Source organism: Polypterus senegalus, chromosome 3, assembly GCF_016835505.1.
Source record: "Polypterus senegalus isolate Bchr_013 chromosome 3, ASM1683550v1, whole genome shotgun sequence".
Taxonomy (NCBI): domain Eukaryota; kingdom Metazoa; phylum Chordata; class Cladistia; order Polypteriformes; family Polypteridae; genus Polypterus; species Polypterus senegalus.
Window position 1 is genome coordinate 20,553,561 of NC_053156.1, and position 20,659 is coordinate 20,574,219.

Genomic DNA, 20,659 nt, shown 5'->3' on the forward strand with positions numbered 1-20,659 from the left:
CATCCCACAAATCTCCATCAACTGCAAGATGCTATTCTATCAATATGGGCCAACATTTCTAAAGAATGCCTTCAGCACCTTGTTGAATCAATGCCACGTAGAATGAAGGCAGTTCTGAAGGCGAAAGAGGGTCAAACACCGTATTAGTATGGTGTTCCTAATAATCTTTTAGGTGAGCGTAGTGTGTCTTTAAAATGCATTAAAGAAATCTCAGAGTGATAAGATGTTGGTTTAAGATATCTTAAAGGAAACATATAATCAGATATCTATAACTGATTTTAAAATATCTTGAAATTCACTTTGATATTTCTCTAAATATCAATCTGGCTTGCTATATTAAACGAGTTAGAGATAAGCTTCATTGAAGGTCAGTTCTAAATGGCAACCTCTTGCTGAGTTGGCCCTTTAAAATAGACCCGCCCCTCCTTTTCTCAACCCCGCCTCTCAGCCGGTGGCCCAAGACTGGGTGGATTTGGGAAATCGGGAAGTTGAACTCAGAAAGAAGGTGAAGTTTCTTGGGAGCGCGCGGTTCGCACCTTGTCACAGCTGGACTTCATTATTTTGTTACACTAACTTCCTTTCTCGCCGGAAACAGTGAGTATGAGCGCAGTGTGTGAAAGTTGGGAGCTTACCCAGCACCTCCACCAGGTTCTCCTCCCCTCCTTGCTGACCCGGCTTCCGACTGGTGCGCGCCTCGACCGTCGCCGCTAACACTAGCCGCAGGAGCGTGCGTCACTTCAGGTAGTCGTTGTCCGCGAGAGCGCGCATCAGGTAATTGCTTTGAACGTTGTGGACGGGAGCGCGCCCCACTCACTGTAGTTTTATGAAGTTTATAGAGACGCTCAAGCATGTCTGGAACCATTTCCTCCCTTTTTTTTTTTTTTCTTACAGCATCCGTCGGTCTTACGTCGATTTGGAGGAGGTGAAAGCCCACCTAGAAAGAAAATGTGGGAAAGGGGTGATCCAAGAGTTTTAAAGGACAAGGGTACAACTGGGCAGGTCCCCAGCCACGGTTTTATAAACTGCTTTAACGCAAGGGCTGCCCGTCAAACCGGGATGTGATCCACTTCCTATGAAACCGCGTAGTGAAATGATTTGATTTAGACCAGTGTTTCCCAACCTCGGTGCTGGGGGGCACACTGTGGCTGCAGGTTTTTGTTCCAACCAGATTCCTAATCCGTGACAAGACCTGATAGCACTGATCTCATTTAATTAGCTGGGATTATTTCAGAAAAGCACAACTGTATAATTATTACATGTACTAGACGTTTAGAAATACTTCTGCTTTTGCTATAGATTTAAATGCTTAACTCTCTTTTGTTGGTTTCATTATGTTTTTCCCTTTCTCTGTGCAGTTTTTCCCCTTCGTTTTATCTTATTAATGACAATTAAAAACGAGCAGATCAGACACAATGAAAAACTACACTGAATAATCTGCTTTAGCGTCAGACCCACTAATTAGTAAATAATGGATTCATTAAACAATTAGAACACCTGGAAAAGTTAAAAAATTTATTCCCATATACACAACATGTTTTGCCTTTATTTGGGCTCATCAGGCGTACATACTCACTGCTCCCCTTGTGGGGATCGAACCTCGGACATCAGAGACGAAGTCCCTTTATATGGAGGAATATTTCGGACAAAATGAAATAAATAAATAAATGCGTAAATAAATAAAAGTACTGTGAAATGTGAGCATAAATAAATAAATGTGTCACGAAATATGTTTTTCGTTGCTTATTTATTTATTTCATTTTGTCCGTAACATTCCTGCAAACCGTCATGAAATACGGTTTGAAATAAAACTGTCACTTTCACTCGTCAAAGTTGAGAGGGTGGGCTCTAACACGCCCTCTAGTTACTGATTGGTGAATCGATAGCACAAGAATTAATTAGAAAAATGCTTACTACTGCCGATGAAATGGATTCTACTGAAGATATTACATATTTCAGAGAGAGAACTGAAGATTTATCGGAAGAAATTACAATGTTGGCGGCCCTTTTAGACTCCGATATAGATGAAACTGTTTTGAAATTATCGAAGAACAGGTGGAACGGACTCTACTACACTCCAGTTCAGGTGATGCAGTACCCTGCTCTGGACGTCCATCCTTTGACATTCCAGCTGAGTCAATAGAACACCTTCTGTTCTGCGGTTTAAAAGTACAACAGATTGCAGATCTATATGGTGTATCGGAGAAGACGATCACAAGGCGAATGAGCCAGTTTGATATACGGCTGTATTAGTGCAGGTACTTTGACATGGAATGCCTAAAGCAGCTCCAACTAATATTTTGAACTGAACAACTTTACCACTGATCAGAGCTGTACAGTTGTTTGAAAAAGTAGCTGCGAATATGCAACTGACTTTCTACTCGTAAAACAAGGGTCAGATACTCAGTTCTAAAAGGGCCGCCAACATTGTAATCTCTTCCGATAAATCTTCAATTCTCTCTCTGAAATACGTAATATCTTCAGCAGAATCCATTTCATCGGCAGTAGTAAGCATTTTTCTAATTAATTCTTGTGCTATCGATTCACCATCAGTAACGAGAGGGCGTGTTAGAGCCCACCCTCTCAACTTTGACGAGTGAAAGTGACAGTTTTATTTCATGACGGGTTGCAGGAATGTTACGGACAAAATGAAATAAATAAATAAGCAACGAAAAACATATTTCGTGACACATTTATTTATGCTCTCATTTCATGACATATTTATTTATTAAGGCTGTCATTTCATGACACATTTATTTATTTATGCTCACATTTCACAGTACTTTTATTTATTTACGCATTTATTTATTTCATTTTGTCCGAAATATTCCTCCATACCTTTAGGCTGCGCCACGACGTGTGGTTCGTTTTTATTTGACACCCTGTAGATCGGAGTAATTATATTCATTGCATTCGTAGCCGGAGTCCCGACCTGATTGTATGGGTGGTTACCTACCGGGTAATGCATGTGGTTGGTCTGCCATTCGGCAAACATCCGCCATGGGGCCCTCTTTCAGTTGCGAGAAGCAGATCATCGAATGTTGCATAGTTTACTGTCAAATAATGCAAAGAGTACGCGACACAGAACTTGGGAAGTAACACAGCACTTAATTAGCCCAGGAGTTGGAACAAAAAAAAAAAAATTTACAGTAGGGTTAGAAAGTATTGTGGCCCCTTCACTTTCTGCACACGTTATTGTATAGATTGAATTTTACATGGATACACTCAGTAACCCAAGCTGACACAGTGGAAACATTGTTTAGAAATCTTCAATTCAAAAACTGAAATGTCATTCCTAGAAGGATTCAGACCCCTTTCATTGTGCTCAGGTGTCTAACGTTTGCATTACTTCTCCTTGAGATTTGTCCAGAACGTGACTGGCAGCAAACTGAACTGTTAGAAAGACACACGTGTACCTGTGTATAGAGGGGCCGCAGTTCACACTGCATGGCAGGACATAAACCGAACCATGACATCCAAGAAGCTCTGTGTAAACCCACATGATCAAACTGTGGGCAGGCTCAGGTCAGGACAATGTGATAAAACTACTTGTAAAGCTTTAAATGTTCCCAGGAGCACAGTGTCCTCAACAATTGTGAAGCAGAAGAAGTTTAGAACCATCAGGACTCTTCTAAGCGTTGGTCATCTGGCCAAACTGAGTAACTGAGCGAGATAAGCCTTGGTCAGGGTGGTGACAAGAATCCAGTGGTCACTCTGACAGAACTTCAGTGCTGAGATGGGTTAACCTGTTGGATGGATGAGTATCTCGGCAGCACTCCATCAATCAGGGGTTTATGGTAGAGGGGCTGGATGGAAAAAGGCAAATGACCACCAGCTTAGAGTTTGGAAATGAATGAATTTAAAGAACTCAGAATTGGAACTCTTTGGGCAGAACAGCAAGCACTCAGGAGGTGTTCATCACCTCCATCATTATGTCACTGCAGTTTAGCCTGGTGGTGGCCACATCACGCTATAGGGGTGCCGGCTGGACCGTCGACACCATTAAGTGAATTAGGCAGTTGCAGATCATGGGTGGGGGACCCAGCCGCACAGGTTAGCTACCGAACTGTTGGTTGGCGCACTAATAGGTTTGGCCTACGGTCCAAAACAACCTAACACTGGCACTGGGTGCAGGGACAGGGAGACTGGGTGGAATTGAGCCAAATGCAGATAGGCCATTCAATTATTTTGCCACCCCAAACTGTAAGTAAACTCCACAACTGTATTAAATTAAATTTCTTAGATGAACTGTAGAACTGTTTATCCCCCTCCTAGTTTTTTGGGATTTGGATAAGTGGTGTGGAAACCGGAGGCAATGATATATTAGGAGAGCCAATTGGCGTTTTCTGTTAGTTAAAATGGAATTCCGTATTTTAATAGATTCTTGTTTCTCATGGTGCCAGTCAGGCCAAGTGATGCCAGCTTAACTCTTTCAGGGCTGATGTCGACTTTTGTCAAAAGGATGAGTTGACAATGGTAATCGACTGTAAACTGTGACAAAACCAACCGTTATGTTTTAGTTGGACTCTCGTTGCTAGAAGGAAAGTTAGCTTCATTAGTTTGACCGAGATTTCCTGCACTCGTGTGAGTAGTAAGGCGCAAACAATGGCAAAAACGGCACTGACATAATGGCGAGAGATCAAAGCGAATGCGTAATGCGAAATATTCTGTGGACGAAGTTTTGCCTATTCTTATCTCTGAACTGGACTTTGACTTGTCGGACTCCAATTTTGATACAAGTGATCGAAAACGAATGTGAGGTTCCAGTTTCAGCTGACTGGTCCCCAGCTAATTGTGTGCTGAACAGGTTCATGTAGCTGACATGCTTATGGCAATTTTCACCAGGAGGACTGCCACTTAACAATGATAAGAGGTAGAAATCAGATTTCAATGCACAGCGACCAGTGAAGGCTGCCTGGCAGCAAGCCTGCCACACATTCTTGGCAAACTGGTGGCCACAGCATGCAGCAACAGACGTTTAATGTTGATTTCTGTGTAAAGCCATTGCTTTTCAGAAACTATGTTTTTTGAAAAAAATATTCAGCCCTCAAAGAGGTTAAAGCACAATCCAGCAATGGTACCCCCTTAGCCCATCCATTGCTTAACTGACAAGATAACAAAGCCCCAATAAGATCTGAAAGCACAATGGGAGGACTGAAATTATAAAGTGCTCCTTATCAGAAGGACCTGCTGTAAATATGGTGCCATCCTTCAAATGAGAGATAAAACTGAGGTCCTGACTCTATGCCATCATTAAAGATCCAAGGGCATCTTTTGAAAAGAGTAGGGTATTCTCCGATGTCCTGGCTAAATTGCCCACCGTGGCCTTGTCCAAGCTTGCCCCCTTATCACCCCCTGTCTCTAGGTGGCTATTTGTCTCATCTCTACAGCATCTAAGAGCTAATGTGTGGTGAGTGTACTGGTGCAGCAATGGCTGCCATCACATCATCCAGGTGGGTGCTACACATTGGTGGGGGTGAAAGTGTTTCCCCACAATTTATGTTAAGCAGTTTGTGTAGTGACAAAACCACAATTTAAATGTAATAAATTATTATAATCTTCATCCAGACAGTGTTGAGAAGCCATTAAGAAGGCTAACAGACTGTCAGGTTATATAGCGCCTTGATGTGTGGAGTACAAGTCACAGGAGGTTCTGCTCAGCCTTTATAACACACTGGTGAGGCCTCATCTGGAGTCCTGGGTGCAGTTTTGGTCTCCAGGCTATAAAAAGGACATAGCAGCACAAGAGAAGGTCCAGAGAAGAGCAAATAGGCTGATTCAGGACTGAGATGTATGGACTATTAGGAGAGACAGAAGGAATGGAGCTTTTTCAATTTTAACAAATAGAGATTAAGAGATGACTTGATTGAAGTTTTTAAAATTATGAAGGGAATTAGTCCAGTGGATTGAGACAGTAACTTTAAAATGAGTTCATCAAGGACACAGTGTCACCATCGGAAACTGTTATATCAGCAAGTATTTTTTTGTGAACACCAGGAGACAGATGTGGGACAGAAAAAGATCAAAAGACACAATCATCAAGCCAAGATGTGAAACAAAAATTTTAGTTACAATAATAATAATAATAATAATACATTTTATTTATACAGCGCCTTTCCCATGCTCAAGGTACTTAAAGGTCAAAAAAATCAAGCGAGAAAAGTTTTAAGCAAGTTTTAAATCCACAACTTGGATGAGGAAGTGAATTTCAGCCGACCTTTCGCTCTGTCATGTCAATTACCCACAGGTCACGACCTTTGAGGACACGCCCCTAGAAACGCCAGGCCGCAGTCTTAACATCAGACATCTGAAATCGCAGTAAACATTTAGAGGTGGGGGTCCAACTGCAGAACTCGGTAATTCATCAGTTCCACTGGACAGACAATTGGATTGCAGTTTTTGGTTGCATGGCTTACTTGACTTGAGTCCCATAACCCTCACCCCAACCCTAATCTTGACCATCGTGTAACCTGGCATTATCACTGACGTATAATATAAAGTGACAACTGCCGCAAAGGAGTGGCGCTCTGGAGGTCTACAGCTGGAGTCTATTGAACATTTAAATCTATACTAATAAAAGGCAAAGCCTTCACTGACTGACACTCACTCATCACTCATCACTCACTCATCACTCACTCACTGACTGACTCATCACTAATTCTCCAACTTCCCGTGTAGGTAGAAGGGTGAAATTTGGCAGGCTCATTCCTTACAGCTTACTTAGAAAAGTTACGCAGGTTTCATTTCGAAATTCTATGCGTAACAGTCATAACTGGAACCTACTTTCGACCATATATATATGGCCATAGCTTGCAGCTCAGTCGCCATGTGAGGCGGAGTTGCGTCCCTCATCGTCACGCCTCCCACGTAATTGAGTGCCTGCCCATATAAGGCCGTCCGTCAGCAGCAATCTAATAGACACGCTGCCGCTAAATATTCGCGGGTGAAGGACTGTGCTTATGCAAATGAAGATGAGATGGTCAGGGATAGACTAGTGTTTGGCACAAACTCAGCGAAAGTGCGAGAGAAACTTTTAAGTGCCGGGTCTGAGCTAACATTAAATAAAGCCGTGGACATCGCGAGATCGCACGAGGTAGCACAAGCACAGCTGAGAACCTTCGATGCATGTACTCCGAGCGGCTCACGTGAACTGACTGTGAACGCAGTATGCAGAGAACAAGGAAGAGCTCCAAAGAGCGCTGAGGAAAAAACGCATTACACAATTGAGAAGGCAGCAAAAGAATATGAAGCGAGTGACACATACGAGCATATTCATAAGTGCAGCTACTGCGGAAACAAAGCACGGTGTAAACCGCAAGTTTAAATTAAGTTTATAGACAGGCTGCCGCTGGCGTTTGTCATGCCTACAATGAATACGATATTCGCGAGATACAAGTTTAATGAGAAGACGCAGGGTATAAACGAGACTTTTGATCACTTTGTAACGGAATTAAAATTGCGGGTGAAGGACTGTGCTTATTCAAATGAAGATGAGATGGTCAGGGATAGACTAGTGTTTGGCACAAACTTAGCGAAAGTGCGAGAGAAACTTTTAAGTGCCGGGTCTGAGCTAACATTAAATAAAGCCGTGGACATCGCGAGATCGCACGAGAGAGCACAAGCACAGCTGTGAACCTTCGATGCATGTACTCTGAGCGGCTCATGTGAACTGACTTTACAGAACTGCGAAAGGTAAACCCATACATGCGGTGTGTGATGTCTCAGATAAAGAGGAAGACGAGCTGCTTATTGTTGCAGTAGGAAAGGAACAACCCTCTGAATCTGAACAAGCCTTTGTAGACATGTCAATATTAAAGCAAGGTGTAAAGCTTAAGTTTAATTTACGTTCATAGACACGCTGCCACTAAATATTCGCAGGCAAATCCACAACTTAATACCGGGAATGCCTGTTAAACATCTTAGATTCACGAGTACCGATTTGGGTAGTGAACACTTCAATGAATGAAACCTGTTATCTTTACAACAGTTGACAACGAAGATGAGATGGTCAGAGATAGACTAGACAAACACGGAATGTAACTTGAACACGACACATCCTCCAAATACGAACCTGATTGAAACAAATAATGATAATCAAATCCTTGATGACAGCAACACTCCTAACACTCACAAAACAATTACATTGATAATCATGTTACGTTATTTTTAAAATGTTTCCTTTTCTTTTTCATAACTTCTTTAACACACGTCTTCTCTGCTGCGAAGCGCGGGTATTTTGCTAGTCACTCATAAAGGAAACAATTGAATAAGAAATGAATGTTAGAAATCTACAACATTGTAAAACAACCCAAAACAAGTGTAAAATCATGTATGTTGAAATAAAGACATGAAAAGTATCAGCAGAACAGAGCTGTGTTAAGGGCAGATTTCGCACAAAATGTTAGAAAGTTTTTCTTCACGCAGAAAAGGTGCAAACATATGGAATAAAGAGCCATATAGTGTGACGGGAAGGAGGACTTTGAGGAGTTTCAGATCTCGACTTGCTGTTGTTTTGGACACTTCAGGTGAATAAGATGGGCAAATATTGGGATGAATGGCCTGTTCTCGTCACAATGTTTCACGCAGTGGTTCTCACGACCCAGTTTTGCCTTTTTTGCGTCTTCGAGACCCCTAATCAATGCTGATCATCATCCTGATCCTCTTCAAGAATCACTGCGGACAGTCATCCTGGGGGTTAGGGGGACACCCTTGGAGAACCACTGGCATAGTTTTTTTAGTGGAGAAATGGTTTTGGTTTATCTTTTCCGGGGCGACCCATCGCAAAACACTCCTCTAGCCGTGGGCGACCCTTACCCATTGATTACAACTGTGAATTACGACACTGCTTGCAACCAACACTTTAAAAACCTATATCACGGGTGTCAAACTCCGGTCCTGGAGGGCTGCAGTGGCTTCAGGTTTTCATTCTAACCATCTTCTTAATTAGTGACCTATTTATGCTGCTAATTAAGTCCTCTTCCCTTAGTTTTAATTAACTTGACTCTGACCCCTTAGTTGTGTCTTTTTCCTTAATTAGCAGCCAAACAATAATGAGACACAAAACGAACCACCACATGACCAGCTCAGCTGTGGCCATTACACAATATCTGAAAATAAAGAAAGGTGAAGGCCTCACTAAGGTTGATCCCTCAGGTCACCAAAACATCATGACGGTGTTCTTAGAAAAAAGAACAGAAAATCGACAGTTTTGGAAATGTCTGCTTTGGCAGAATGAGAGCAGCAACAAACCATTGAATGAAATAATGAGCGTAATTAACAGCAAGAATTGACTTCTCATTAAGAAACTGGTTGGAGGGAATTTGGTTGTATCAATCAATCAATCAACATTTATTTATATAGCACATATTCATACAAAAAAAATGTAGCTCAAAGTGCTTTACAAAATGAATAGAAAAATAGAAAACACAATATAAGATAAACATAAGTCAACATTAATTAACATAGAATAAGAGTAAGGTCCGATGGCCAGGGTGGACAGAAAAAACAAAAAAAAAACTCCAAAGGCTGGAGAAAAAAATAAAATCTGTAGGGGTTCAGAGGTCACGAGACCACCCAGTCCCCTCTGGGCAATCTACCTAACATAAGTCAAACAGTCCTCTTTGTATTTAGGGTTTTCATGGAAGGACCTGATGATGATGGCCATGTAGACTTCTGGCTTTCAGTCCATCAATGTTGGTGCATCCTGATGCTTTGAGTAGGTGGTTGTAGTTTGTTGCCCCGATGTAGCTGGTCATCTGTTGGCTCGTTTAACATCTCATTTCTGTTTGGCTACCATTTCATGAAGAAACGAATCCATTCAAAAGGACTGAATCCTTAACAATAGGGCTATTAAAATAAAGGGAGAAGGAGTTAATTAGCAGTGAAACCTGCTCACTGATTAGAAAAAGGGTTAGAATGAAAACCTGCAGCCACTGCAGCCCACCAGGACCAGAGTTTGACACCCCTGACCTATATGTTCTAGAGCAGAGGTGTATAACTCCAGTCCTGGTGAGCCGCAGTGGCTGCAGGTTTTCATTCTAACCCTTTTTCTAATCAGTGAGCAGGTTTCACTGCTAATTAACTCCTTCTCCCTTTATTTTAATAGAGCTGTTTTTAACGATTCAGTCCTCTGAATTGATTTTTTTTTTCATTAAATGGCAGGCAAACAGAAATGAGATGTGAAACGAGCCAACAGATGACCAGCTAAACTGGAACGTCAACCTCCAGCCAGTTTCACTCCAACCAGTTTCTAAATGAGAAGCCAATTCTTGCTGTTAATTAAAATATCCTGACTTGTTGCTGCTCTCGTCCTGCCACAGCAGGCTGTTGATTTACTGTTTTTTTTTTTTTAAGACCACCGTCAAGATGTTTTGGTGTCCTGAGCAGACCAACATGACCGAGACCTTCACCTTTCTTTATTTTCAAGTGAGTTGGTCTGGTTTTGTGTCTCATTATTGTTTGGCTGCTCATTATGGAAAAAGAAACAACTAAAGAGTCCGAGTCACCTCAATTAAAACGAAGGCAAAACAAGTGAATCAGCAGCAGAAACGGCTCACTAATGAAGAAATTGGTTAGAATGAAAACCTGCAGCCACTGTGGCCCACCAGAACCAGATTTGGACTAGAGTCTAGATTCTTAAACTACGGGTCGTGATTGGGTTGCCTGCTATTGGGTTGCGCAGTCGCAATTCACAATTCTAATCAAAGGGCAAGGGTCATGTGCACAATTTGTGGAGTGTCTCATGAAGGGTCACCACAGGTAAGATAAGCAAACGCCACTGCTCCACCATGAACTGTGTTGGTGATTCTCCAGGGGGATCCACCAGGATGACGAGTCGTGGGCACTTCAAGCAATCGACATTGCTCATGACACTGCACATAATCTGACGATCGTGATGGATTGGGTCTTCAAGACACTAAGGGCCAGTTTATACTTCACCATGCTGTGTTGAGAAGCATTTCTAGGGGTCTTTTCTGCGCACTGCTATCAGACAATTCCATGTGTATCATTTATTCATTTATTTATTGACTAGCTGTGCTACCTGTCTTAGACAGCTTGAAATCGAAGTAATCAATGCAGACCTCAGCGTTAAAGCCAGCATCTCTGTTGTTTGCCATTTGGTATGGGGTTGGTAAAAGCAGTGCTAATGTTTGCATTGTGCCATCTGTTTAAATGACGAATGCAATGTATTTTAGTACTAAAATTTGTGTGATGCACCATCACAAATGCAATGTATGTGTCCAAGTTGAAAGCTTATGTGCGCACATCATGGCGGCCACACATTCCCAGTGTTTTCCTGACATGTCTTCTGAGCACGATGTCTGAAATTAACGCGTCGTGAGCGCGAGTTGCAGTGCCAGCAAAAATCTGGATGGCATGTGTTTGGTATGTGACGACAGCATCGCTGTTTACTATCAACTTGTGACAGCAGGCAGCATTGCATCTCCAACAGGATCAATCTGCGTGCTTCGATGTTTGATAAGTGGTTTGATGCGGTGAAGCAAATCATCAAACTTAAATGCTGACCTGTGAATGTCTTCGTGGTGCTGTTCTTCTACCATTTCTCGCATTGGCAATACAAGCGTCACATATTCCCCATCATAATGCATCTAAAGGTCTCGCATACCTACCGTCTCTGTCTTCACAACAGCATCATAATGCAAAGAATTTTTCTCTTCAACATCCTTCTTCACTCAACTCACAACGTAGTGAAACTGGACGTTGTTTTCTCACCGTGATGATTTCTCGCACTGCCACCTGGTGGAATCCTCCAGATTTACTTACAGAAGGCGCGCAAGTATAGTCAGCTCACCACATGCATAGCAGCAGCGTCCTAAAGCTGGTACTGTATAAGTATATCCCCGGCCTAAGAATTCTAACATCGCGGTGCCTGAAAAAAAAAGTTAAAGACGTCCAGTTCTAGAGTGTTGAATTGTGAAATATGAAATTAATAATTCATGTTTCAGTTTTCTTCCAGACCAGATCACACATTAAATATTAACTGTTTATTCAACACTAAATAGCAATAAGCAAAATCAGCAATTTATTTTTATAAATAGGGCAACAGGAAGAAAACTGCAAATTTTCAAAACATTTTAAAAATTAAGATTGTTATAAGGGAAAAATACAAGTGTGTTTTAAAAAAAATTTTAATTGTATTTAATCAACAACAACAACATTTATTTATATAGCACATATTCATGCAAAAAAATGTAGCTGAAAGTGCTTTACAAAATGAATAGAAAAATAGAAGACACAATAAAAAATAAAATAAGTCAACATTAATTAACATAGAATAAGAGTAAGGTCCGATGGCCAGGGTGGACAGAAAAAACAAAAAAAAAAAACTCCAGAGGCTGGAGAAAAAGAATAAAATCTGCAGGGGTTCAGAGGTCACGAGACCACCCAGTCCCCTCTGGGCAATCTACCTAACATTAGTCAAACAGTCCTCTTTGTATTTAGCGTTTTCATCGAAGGACCTGATGATGATGGTCACGTAGACTTCTGGCTTTCAGTCCATCAATGTTGGTGCATCCTGATGCTTTGAGTAGGTGGAGGTGGCGCAGGCCGCCACCACAAAGAAATCGGAAAAAGAAACAGAAGAGAGAGTTGGGGTCAGTATGGATTTTGGAGCCACTGTGAATAGTTATTATGAAGAATTGAACATACAGAGTATCAGGATTAAGTTAAAGTGAAGTTAGGAGAAGGCCATGTTAAAGTAATGTGTTTTCAGCAGTGTTTTAAAGTGCTCCACTGTATCAGCCTGATGAATTCCTATTGGCAGGCTATTCCAGATTTTAGGTGCATAACAGCAGAAGGCCGCCCGCCTCACCACTTCTTTTAAGTTTAGCTTTTGGAATTCTAAGGAGACACTCATTTCAGGATCTGAGGTTACGATTTGGAATATAAGATGTCAGACACTCCGATATATAAGATGGAGCAGATTATTTAAGGCTTTATAAACCATAAGCAGTATTTTAAAGTCAATCCTGAATGACACAGGCAACCAGTGTAGTGACATCAAAACTGGAGAGAATCACCTTAAAATAAACAGAAACACATGATCTCGAGACTACATTTTTTTATGTAGAATAAAAGAAAACATTGCAATGGAGAAATATCCTTATTTGTAGCAAACCAAATATCTTCTGTTCCTTTCTAACCCAACAACACACACAGATCAAAAGGTGCACCGTAATGCATATTGTTGTCTGCTTGTAACTTTTTTTTTTATACCTTAAAAAGCCTTTTCCTTCCTTCCTCAAACCTGATCTTGTAACAGCTCTATTTCTGGGCTTGGCAGACATGAGACGTCCGGTCTGTCTTGTCGCATTGTTGCTTGAAGGGGATTTTTACTATGCAGTGAAAGAGTTAAAGGCATGCTAGCTAGGGAGGATGCCCCCCGCTCCCCCTGCCGCCACTTCCCTTGGTGCCCCAAGCGGTTGCTTATTTTGCTTAATGGTTAATCACTGGCCGGTTCTCCCTGCATCTCCACTTGTGCTCTTTACACCGACATAGTGACACTGGACATGATGAAGGGCCAGAGCAGACTGAACTTGCTAAGGAGACTCCGGGTCTTTTGATGTGCGCAGCAAGCTGCTGGAGATGTTCTACCAGCCCATAGTAGCCAGTGGGGTGGTCTACGCTGTGGTCTTCTGTGGTAGCAACTTGAGCTCAACAGACGCGCAATGCCTGAACAAACATATCAGGAATGCCTGCTCCATCACAGGGCAAACCCTGGACATACTGGAAGCTGTCGTGGAAAAGAGGATGGTGACTAAATTGGATGCCGTCATGAAAAACCCCTTCCCATCTCCTCCAGGAGGCGCTCTCATGGAGCACTTTTTGCCACCATGGTGTGCTAAGAAGCGCCTCTGGGGGTCTTTTCTGCCCACTAATTCCATGTGTATAATTTATTCATTTATTTATTGACTAGCTGTGCTACCTGTCTGAGAAAGGTTGAAATCTAAGTAATCAATGCAGACCTTCGCATTAACGCCGGCATCTCTGTTGTTTGCCATTTGGTGTGGGGTTGGTAAAAGCAGTGCCAATGTTTGCATTGTGCCATCTGTTTAAAGGACGAATGCAATGTATTTTATTACTAAAATGTGCGTGATGCACCATCTGTTGGAATCACAAATGCAATGTATGTGTCTCAGTTGTACACCATTTGGTAAGGAATTCATAAAAGCAGTGTTAATGTTTGTGATGCACCATCTGTTGAAATGACAAATGCATTGAATTTTATTGCTAATAGTGTTCGTGGTGCCACATCTGTGCAATGCATAGTCTCTGTTAAATGTCATTTGGTATGGGACTCGTAAAAAAAGCAGTGTTAAAGTTTGTGATGTGCCATTAATTGGAATAACCAAATGCATTGAATTTTATTACTAACATTGTATGTGATGCACCATCTGTTGGAATGACAAATGCATTGCAGTTATCTCTGTTATATGGCATTTAGTGTGGAATTCATAAAAGAGATTCTTATGTTTGTAATTTGCCATCTGTTGGAATCACAAATGTGATGTGTATGTCTCTGTTGCGCTAGTTGGTATGGGATTCATAAAAGCTGTGTTAATGTTTGTGATGCGCCATCTGTTGGAATGATAAATTCAATGCATGGTCCATTAAATGTCATTTGGTATGGATTTCGTGAAAGCAGTGTTACTGTTTGTGATGTGCCTTCATTTTGTAATAACAAATGCATTGAATTTTATTGCTAACGGTGTGAGTGATGCACCATCTGTTGGACTGACAAATACAGTGCATAGTCTGTGTTAAATATCATTACATATGGAATTCATAAAAGCATGGTTAATATTTGAGATGGACCATAAATTGGAATAACATATGCATTGAATTTTATTACAATACAGTACAATACAATACAATACAGTTTATTTTTGTATAGCCCAAAATCACACAGGAAGTGCCGTAATGGGCTTTAACAGACCCTGCCTCTTGACAGCCCCCCAGCCTTGACTCTCTGAGAAGACAAGGAAAAACAACCCTTGTAGGGGAAAAATGGAAGAAACCTCGGGAAAGGCAGTTCAAAGAGAGACCCCTTTCCAGGTAGGTTTGGCGTGCAGTGGGTGTCAAAAGTAGGGGGTCAATACAATACAACACACAGAACAGAACAAATCCTTAATACAGCATAATAATACAAATTTTAGAAGTATGGAGCAGAATTTAACAGTAGATGATATCCCATAATATGATTTGGATATTTTTAGAGTCCTGGAGACCTCCTCCATCTAGCTGCCTCCCCCATTTGGCCATTCCACGGCTGAAACGTTGCTCCGATGAAAGGACTCCTCTTTCCCATGATTCCTGCGATCCTCCATCAGGGATGACTTTACCTTTGGCAGGCAAACAACTTGGCAGGTGGGCGTGGCACCAATTGCCACATTTGGGTACCGAGAAGAGAAACAGAATAGGTGAGGGTTAATATTCAATTCTAACTATCATGTTACTTATGTTTTAGTGCTAATGACTGACAACAGAGATGCAGTCTGTACAGTTAATCAGCAGCTCTAGTCAGGGTGTGCTAAACTGAAGTAGTGAGTCTTCAGCTGGGATTTAAAGGCTGAGACTGAAGGGGCATCTCTTATGGAAGCAGGAAGACCATTCCACAGTTTAGGGGTCCTGTAACTAAAAGCTCGACCTCTCACTGTTATTTTATTAATCCTTGGAATCCTAAGCAGACCGGCATCTTGAGATCTTAATGTGCTCAGGTTTGTAAGTCATGATAAGTTCAGACAAGTAAGCGGACCTTGGCCATTTAATGCTTTATATGTTAAAAGGAGGATTTTGAAATCTGCCCTAAACTTAACGGGAGCCAGTGTAAGATTTAAGAACTGGAGTTATGTGTTCGTATTTTCTTGTTCTTGTAATAATTCTTGCAGCCGCATTTTGGATTAACTGGAGGCTGTATAAAGAACAGTTTGAACAGCCAGTGAACACCGCATTGCAGTAGTCAATCCTACTAGAGATAAATGCATGAATTAATTTCTCAGAATCCTGTTTATTTAGAAAGCACCTTAATTTCCTAACATTTTTAAGATGGAAGAAACATGTTTTGGACGACTTTGTAAATATGTGCTTTAAATGACATGCTAGAATCAAAGATAACTTCTAGATTGTGGGCTGATTCAGTAAAATTAAAGGTGATTCCAACTGAGTTAAATGACGACAGAATATTGCTGTGATCAGCGTCATTCCCTCCAACAATTAACATCTCTGTTTTATCTGTATTTAAAGACAAGTAGTTCTCATTCATCCACTCCTTTAATTCACTAACACAACTAATTAAAGACAACATCAGAGAAACTTCATTTGATTTAAATGAAAGGTATAACTGGGTGTCATCTGCATACGAGTGAAAATTAACATTATGTTTCCTAATGAGAGTGGAAGCATGTAAAGTGAAAACAGTAAAGGTCCCAGTACTGAGCCCTGCGGGACACCATATTGAACTTCTGTGTGTAATGATGGAGTCCTGTCTGCACATTTCTGTACATATTGGAATCGATTTGATAAATAAGAACTAAACCAAGCGAGCACGGGGCCTGTAAGCCCAACATTGTTTTCTAGCCTGTGCAGTAAAATAGAAGGTCGATGGTGTCAAACGCTGTGCTTAAGTCCAACAACATACAACATAATTGTTACTGTTAACAGTGCATGTGATGCACCACCTGTTGGAATGACAAATGCAATTCAGACATCTCTGTTATGTGCCATTTGGTGTAGAGCAAGGATTCATAAGAGTTCTAATGTTTGTGATGTGCCATCTGCTGGAATGATAAATGCAATCTGTGTTGTTACTAAAACATCTGTAATGTGGCATCTGATGGAATGACCAGTGCAATGCATACATCTCTGTTATATGCCTTTCGGTATGGGATTTGTAAAAGCAGTGTTAAATGTTTGTGATATGCCATCTGTTGGAATGGCAGAGACATAGCAACCGGATGGACACACAAACAGTCACCCAGACACTTATCCTTTAATTAATGTGGATTGCTTGGTTGTATTATTTGTTCTGTGAGTCTGGGATTGAGAAAGTTTATTAAACCCCAGACATGTTAGGTTCATTGATGACCCTAAATTAGCCCCCTCTGAGGCTGCCCTTCAGGGGGGCTAAGTCATGGACTGCCTTGGACTCTAAATTGGTTACTTCTTGTTCCAGATGTTTTATTTTCTCTGCCCCCAGAGCACTGAAAAGAATTAAGTTTTTTGAAAATGTTATGTTAATTTGGTTATGAATTGTTTTAAAGTGGATATTGGATATTAACGACACTATACCGAGAGTCCTGTACTGTAGCTGCTGAATGGGGTGTTTTAAACTCTAACACTAGAGGACATTCTAGACTTCTGGCTACATGTGTTGTGTGATGAAATCCTTTGACGGTCACAACCAAAGCCATATTGTTGTCATTCGAGGTCACGTAGTTCTACACACTAATTATGGTGCCAGGCAGTTGCATGACATGCAAGTATAAATTTTGCTGTTCTCCATACATGTGACAATAAAGACCCCAGAAACATAGTGAACAAATCTATAAACCTATTCTTGTGTTAGCAAGAGATAAACATGTGAGACCCCCACTTAAAAGTGCTGGTTCTTGGCTTAAGCAAGGTAAGTAACCAGCAGGTGTCCCCCTATCCACATAAAGAGTGTGACGTTTTACTACTTCACCTCAAAACAGGTGTACTGTACCCCCAAAAAGGCTAGCTTTAGTTATATTAAGATTGGCGCAGGTGCCACTGAGCCCCAAAACACAGTAATGCCCAAGCACAATTCCTTGTTCATATATGACTTGTATTTGCTTCCAACGTCTTCTTACACAAACACCAGCCACAATGTACAATTATCAATTCTCTCTTTCCTCCATCCTTTGAGTGTCGCCCGCTGCCTCCCGACTCTGACTCGATTAAGTGAGTGTTCGGCTGCCTTTTAAATTTGACCCAAAAACTGTGGTATCCAAAGACCCTGACAGGGCTGCTTTTCTAAGTTCCAAGTCCTATGCCACCCTGCAGTGTCCTAATCAGGTTCAGCCTTGAGGAACACTGCCACCTATCGTCTAGGGCACAGGTGTCAAACTCCAGGCCTGGAGGGCCGCAGTGGGTGCAGGTTTTCTTTCTAACCCTTTTCCTAATCGGTGTCCAGTTTTCACTGCACCTCTATTTTAATAGCCCTGTTTTTTAAGGATTAAGTCTTCTGAATGAATTCTTTTCTTCATTAAATGGCAGCCAAACAGAAATGAGACATGAAACGAGCCAACAGTTGACCAGCTAAATTGGGGCTTCAAACTCCAACCAGTTCCTTAATGAGACGCTGATTCTTGCTGTTAATTAAACCCGTTATTCAATTCCATGGCTTGTTGCTGCTCTCTTTCTGCCACAGCAGAACTGTTGATATTCTGTTTTTATTTCTAAGAACTCCTAAAATGTTTTGAGGGATCAACCTTACTGAGACCTTCATCTTTATTTTCAGATTTTGCTTGATGGGTGCAGGTGAGCTGGTCATGTCCTGCTTGTTTTATGTCTCATTGCTGTCTGGCTGCTAATTAAGGAAAAGACAACTAAGGGGCCTTAGCTAATGAAAGCTAAGGCTAAAGAAGTCAATTAGCATCAAAAACTGGTCACCAATTAAGAAGATGGTTAGAATGAAAACCTGCAGCCACTGCGGCCCTCCAGGCCTGGAGTTTGACACCCCTGGTCTAGGGGAATGAACTGCTCCCGATATTTCCTGTTCACCCAGTCCATCCATTAAGGCCTCCTGGCTGGGATAAAGGAGGGATTCTTGCCTGGCCAGGAGGCCATAGTGGATGTACTGGGTGAATGGGCATACTGGGAGCAGTTCATTCTCCCAAGTGGCAGATGGCAGTGTTCCTTGTCCTGTCCTTCCTTCATGGCACCTACACGCGTTACCTTCCAAACTAAAGAGTCACACACTATCCATCCATTCACCACATACATTCACTTTTCCAATAAAAGGAGCTGACGCTGTTCCCAGCAGCAGTGTGTCGTGATTTGGCTTGACTCCTAACCCAACAGGCCTGCTTTGGCCTACACAGGACTACAGGGGTTAGACATTTAGAACTTTAGGACAATTTTGGTATCGACTTCTGGTTTGTATTCAGAATAAACACATCAAAACAATATTGGTTGGACACAGTGCAAACTCCAGATATTGTGTTGATATAAAAGTGCTAAAAAAATTAAAGGAACACTTTGAAAACACATCAGATCTCAATGGGGGAAAAAAAAAATCCTGCTGGGTATCTCTACTGATATGGACTCGTGTTAGAAACGAAAGTATGGCAGCCACATCGTTTGATGGAAATGAAAATGATCAGCCGACAGAGGGCTGAATTCAAAGACACCCCGAAAATCAAAGGGAACAAACGATGCGGTGGCAGGCAGGCTCATCCATTTGACCGAAATTTTATTGCAGCAACTCCAGTTCGTACTCCGTGCTTTTCTGTTACATAACTTCACCCAATTCATCACGCCATCTGACTCTTAATAAGCAGAAAATGCAGAGCTTCATCCAATCAACGGGTGCCACCAGTGTTTTCTGACTGCCTTTGACTCTCCCATTAATCTGAATATTGCCTTGTAGACAGGACTGATCTGCAGGCTCTTCTATTGAGTTTAGCACCGCGTCATAGGAGGGGTGTGTGGGCTTTCCCATTAGTTTAGTCCAGTGCTTCTCAATTATTTTCTGTTATGCCCCACCTAGGAAGAAGAAAACATCTCGCGCGGGGCCTCTGCATAACACTGTATCCTTATTAACATATAAGAGAATAAAAAAAGAAAGAAATATGGACCAATTTACAACAAAGACTAGCTTTATTAAATGTAACAGAAAAGATTTAAAGTGCATTCTAAATTCAAAAAAAAATTTAAAAGAAAAATAAAAAAGCATGTTCCCCGAGGTCAAACGCGCCCCCCTTGACGGAGCCACGCGCCCCACTATTTGAGAAGCACTGGTTTAGTCCCACTTTCTAGAGGGGTGTTTGTTACCCACCGACTCCATTTTACCCTTAGCATCTGTCTTGGTGGCACGTCGAAGATAAGACAAAAGCCTCCCTAGGCTTGAAACCACATTTGGTTAACCCTTTAGTTACATTTAATTCATATCCTTAGGTTTAATAATGCATCGTTACAACTTCATATAAGTGAATACTTGTATTAAATTGTAAAATTATATCATGTACAGGCAGTCCCCAGGTTACGTACGAGATAGGGACTGTAGGTTTGTACTTAAGTTGAATTTGTATGTAAGTCGGAACAGGTACATAAATTTAATAAATGCTGTTGTTGACCGACTGTAACCAAGTGTTCTGCCAGTGAATGATGGAGTTTCACCTCTCTCTGACCTTTTTATTATTTCTACTTTATTTTCAATGATGGTGGTTTTTCTCTTCTTTACTTAATCACCAGCACTTGCATCAGATTTGTGTTTCAGAGACATTGTTGAAGGGTGAAGACAAAAGGTTAAGATGAGCTCTTCTGCACAGCACTGTAAACGTTATCACAGCAGGAAGGCACCCGTCGTCAACACGTCTGGTGTACTGAACTATAGACAACTTCCTGCTATGTGCGTAACAGTACAAGCAGGCTTGCTATTGAGAATGAGTGGGGGCGATGA

General features: G+C 41.5%; 1 protein-coding gene across 1 annotated transcript in view; it reads left to right on the forward strand.

The window, feature by feature from the left end:
* The first annotated feature begins 482 nt into the window (after positions 1-482).
* Positions 483-20,659, forward strand: part of LOC120524906 (LIM domain and actin-binding protein 1-like) — a 138,215-nt gene continuing 118,038 nt past the window's right edge. The window contains exon 1 of the mRNA XM_039746755.1: positions 483-594. The gene's annotated coding sequence lies outside the window, so the exon portion shown is untranslated. The remainder of the gene's footprint in view (positions 595-20,659) is intronic.